The sequence below is a fragment of the Rhamphochromis longiceps genome, linkage group LG12 (assembly GCF_057381845.1).
Source record: "Rhamphochromis longiceps isolate RC_006_pf linkage group LG12, R_longiceps_female_GT1.1, whole genome shotgun sequence".
Classification (NCBI taxonomy): Eukaryota; Metazoa; Chordata; class Actinopteri; order Cichliformes; family Cichlidae; genus Rhamphochromis; species Rhamphochromis longiceps.
This window is the reverse complement of record NC_140568.1, coordinates 17096368-17101115: the sequence shown is the minus strand read 5'-3', so window position 1 is coordinate 17101115 and position 4748 is coordinate 17096368. Positions and strand designations below refer to the sequence as shown.

The 4748-nt window shown below is 38.0% G+C and overlaps 1 long non-coding RNA gene across 1 annotated transcript; it reads right to left on the bottom strand.

The window, feature by feature from the left end:
• Positions 1-692: 692 nt before the first annotated feature.
• Positions 693-1168, bottom strand: LOC146657136 (uncharacterized). Its single transcript, XR_014914207.1, has 3 exons — positions 1111-1168; positions 922-1006; positions 693-827 (listed from the first exon to the last, which is right to left on the bottom strand). It is a non-coding gene; the product is annotated as an uncharacterized LOC146657136 (long non-coding RNA).
• Between the last annotated feature and the right edge of the window lie 3580 nt (positions 1169-4748).

The following is a 4748-nucleotide window of genomic DNA, read 5'->3' as shown; positions in this document are numbered from 1 at the left end:
GTTCCCTCAGTGATATTCTAATAAGTTTCTTCTGAATTGCTCTTTGTCTGGTCCCTCACCCAGGACAAATTTGCTATGGGAGACCCTACTAGACATATTATGTATAACTAATACAACTAACTTAATTAACAAGATTTGCACAACTACCATTAGGATTTATTTTTTTTTTAAATTTGAAAGTATACGTTGTAAAAAAATAAAAGAAAATCTAACTTTGACTCTGTAGTATTGAACAAAGTGTTGTATGAATGTCCACATAAACAAAAGCTTATTATCTAAGTTGCTGTTATTAGTAATAGTGGTAGTAGTAATATATATAAATTAGGAACAGATAATTGAATAATTGAATAGGGCATTTTTTTTCTCCTTACTCACACAACCGATAAAGATTATTAATCATAAATATGAATCTGAATGACCCCTGTCAGCATTAAGTAGTCCATCCATCCATTCGCTTCCGCTTATCCTTTTCAGGGTCACGGGGGGCGCTGGAGCCTATCCCAGCTGTCATGGACAGGTCGCCAGTCTGGCATTAAGTACTCCAACAGCTAAATATGAGTAAAAAGCTACAAAAAAAATGACGTAAATCTTAATGTTACACAAACTGGACTTTGCTATCCCCCATTAACCCAGTGCAAGAATGAATACAAACGTTTTTAAAGTGAAATAAACTTTATTGAACTTCCTTTTAATGTGCATTTGTTTAATTGGATGTATTTGTTGAAGTGGAACAGGAGCAAGACCACTGCAGAGAATAAAGTGATCGCAGCAGCAGACGTAAGTGTATCCAACAGGTCAATGGATCCATTCTTTGCCCACACGAACACCTAAAGCGTTTATGAGGATAAGATGTACGTGTTAGTTGATGCATTCTTTTATTGTGGTAAGTATCTCTGTATAACAAATACAAACTGCTCTTGCCTGCAAAGTTCTCCTATAGGATTCTCATCTTGTAGGCTCAGACCAATGCGTGCTTCATTGTCAGCATTTTGAAAATGTATTTCCACTGCATGAAGCACAATGAATTTTTAAATAAAAACGTTGGAATATCATTTGGGACCACTGAATCTGAGGAAATCAAACATATGTAGAACCAACACTTGTACATACCTGACATTGTTCGTCCTTATTGTTCTGCTTGTGACAGAGACCAGTTCCAAAGATAAGCTGCATGCAGAGGAAATAATTATTACTATCTTGGAAGAAGTAGTGAATTTTATTCTATAAGTGGAAGCTCTAAAGATTTCAGTCAAAAAATTGGAAGAATTGTTGATTTATATGTCTAAACTGGAAGCCCTACTGATTGGGATTAAAAAAATGAAACAAAAAACACAAGAATTAGTAATTATAATAAATAGAATGCTGACTGGACTCACCACTTACCAAATTATACTTCTCCAGACTTTGGCTGACATCACTATCTACTAGCAAATCAGATGATCGATTTCCGCTGTCTGTTATAAGACACTGTGACTTGGAATTGAGGATGACTTCTGAGGAATTGTATGTGTCATTAAAGTAACTGTGTAATCAAATCTACTAATTTGCATATCATCCTTTAGGAATCACATTAGTGTGAAATGTGACTCATTTGGAAATCCACATTGTGAAAGAAAAAACATAATTTGTTTTGAATAAAGTTCCGTGTTCTGTGTGATTAAAATGTGACTTGCTGTCTAAAAGACCTAAAATGATTAGTAAGTCTGCAATTACACTATATATACATGTGAGTACATTATAATTTTGGCCCATCACATTTTGACTCATTTTGGTGCAATTCTTTCCATTACATAATGTTTGAATATCACAACTGTTGATACTGCACCAAATTTGTAATGTTTCACTGTGTGGCTGACAGGAAATAGAACCCAAACACAGGACTCATACACGAGGAGGGATGAACTCAGCTTTATTGCCTGAAAAAACACACGTACTGAACTAAAACAAGGAGCCATAAACAAGAAACTCAAATCAAAAACCAAGGACACGAGGGAGCTACACTGGGAACACAGGGAACTAGGAGGGGGGAGAAAACACACACTGTGAGGGGTTGACGCAACAAGAAACGGAGGTAAAACAAACAATAAATACACAAGGAGAACAAGGAACAGCTGGGAGATACAGCTAAGGGCAATTACACACATGAAAAAAACAGGGAGGACAAACAAACCTGGAACATAAGGTCAGTGGGAGAAACTCAGAGATGGGAGATGAGGAAGGCTGGACAGAGAGACGCAGAGGAACATAGTGAATGAACATAGAGGACCGACACAGGTAGGGCTGATAAAAACACTCAAACACTAACCACAAGAACCAAACCCTAAGAACTAATACCAAAATCAGAATTAACACAAAACCAGTGTTGGGAAGGTTACTTTTAAAATGTATTCCATTACAGAATACAGAATACATGCCCCAAAATGTATTCTGTAACGTATTCCGTTACGTTACTCAATGAGAGTAACGTATTCTGAATACTTTGGATTACTTAATATATTATCATGCTGTTTACAACAACGTGAATGTACTATTGCTGTGTGATTTATTACTGTTACTGAAGGTCCGCGGCTCCGAACCATAGTAAAGGGACCTCTGGCTAATACGGTGGGTTCTGTGTCGGCTCGTAGCTAAAAAATAGCTTTACTTTGTTGTGTGGGTCAACTTTGTTTGCGAGACACAGAGAGAGGCGTTGAAAGACTGCTCCAACGGAACTTATTGTTTTTGGAGGAAAACACGAACACTGTGTACAGTCGAGTCTTAATCACGTTAAAATGACATTAACGCCATAACGTGGCAAATCTCTGTTAACAAGATTGCCCGTGCTTGGGGCTGGACGTTAACGAGCTAACTGCGCTAACGCACTAGTTCCCACAAATTGAGCATTGCGTGGCACATCCGACATACTGTTTTACTTTTTTCCATGATGCGCTTACCATCAGGGTCATACTTCACATGAAAACCAAGATAGTTCCAAACACCAGATCTGAATGAGGATGGCGGAGGTTCAATTTCGGGTAGCGTTGAGGCAGTTGCCATGTTGCAATGAGTTTAGCTTCTGTCTTGCTAGCTTGCGCTGCGCTCAGTGGATCTGCACTCAACAGTGCAGCCTAGGCGGAGTAGTCGAACGCAGATCCACTGAGCGCTCAACACAGACAGCATCGTCAGATGAAAGGTTGATAAAATAAATAAAAAATGTTGTATTGTTTGATACATATGCGTACCGAACCGAAAGCACTGTATCGAACGGTTCACACACACACACACACACACACACACACACACACACACACACACACACACACACATATATATATATATATATATACACACACACACACACACACACACGCACACATACAAACATTTTAATTTTAATTGATTTTAATCAATAAATCAATAATCAAAACCCACTCCTACTAGCAGGCAGGGCATACTTGGAACGCCATAAACAATTGGCTGGGAAACTATACAGAAACATCTGTGCTGAATACGGCCTGGAAGTCAAATTGGGAGACGCCCACTGGGGTCGTGGAGAATGACCGAACTAAAATCTTGTGGGACTTCCAGATGTAGATGGACAAAATGGTGATGGCTTACCAACCAGACATAGTGGTGATGGAATAAAAGAAGAAGACAGCTGTGGTGACAGACATAGCATTTCCAAATGACAGCAAAATCAGGAAGAAAGAAACTTGAGAAATACAGAAGTCTCAGAGAAGAGATCGAGAAGAATGGTGGGTGAAGGTAACAGTGGTCCTATTGGTAATCGGAGCACTAGGTGTGCTGACTCTCAAGCTAGGCGAGTGGCTCCAGCAGATCCCAGGAACATCATCTATGATCTCTGTACAGAAGTGCACCATCCTAGGAACAGCCAAGATACTGCGCATGGCCCTCAAGCTCCCAGGCCTCTGGTAGCAGATTTGAGCTTGTAGGATAGAGCGCCCTTATGGGCGAGAGGGGAATTGTGTTTTGTTTTTGTTTTTTGTTTTTTTGCCAATTTCAAATGTGATTTATGCTAAAAAGACATTCTAGGTTCAAAATTTAAACTTGTTTTATAACATAAGTAATAAATTCAAATGAGTGATACTTCGCACTAACAACATCTCCAAAGGAAGATATGCAAATTATGTCCATTAAGTCAATTACATTGTTTACATTTAAAGTTCCAAACGAGTAATCCTCCATTCCAAGTTCAGATATACACTATTGGTAAGAGATCACATGATAAAAGCAGAGGGCATGATGGGTTGGAAGATCTGAATGCTAAGATCCCCGTAGGTTATATGCAGAGCTGTTAGTGTTTCAGTTGAAGATTGTGGAATTACATAGAGGTAAGTTGGGATAAAATTCACTAAATCCTTCCAACTGTAAGATCCCAATCCCTAATCTCTTTTGTAACATTTAAATAGTAAAATTCCAACTATTAAATATAAATCACTAATGTTTAAAAGATTTTAATTTCCCTGTTTCCCATTATTCTTATTTCGTTTTTTCATTTTTTTAGGTTTCCTTTCTTAATTCCTACGTGAATGGTGACATATTGTCACAGTCAAGAAACAAGTGAGTAACAAAATGTTTTTATTTTGTTCATACTTTTATACCTTGTAGCACCACACATTAAGACCTATGTAATTGTCTGTGAGCGCCCATTGAATTTATTTTAATCGTACTATCTGCGTATCATTTCGAGTGAAAAATGTTTTTAGGCTTCATCTGCCTGCTAGACAGATTATGTGTCAAATCAAAAA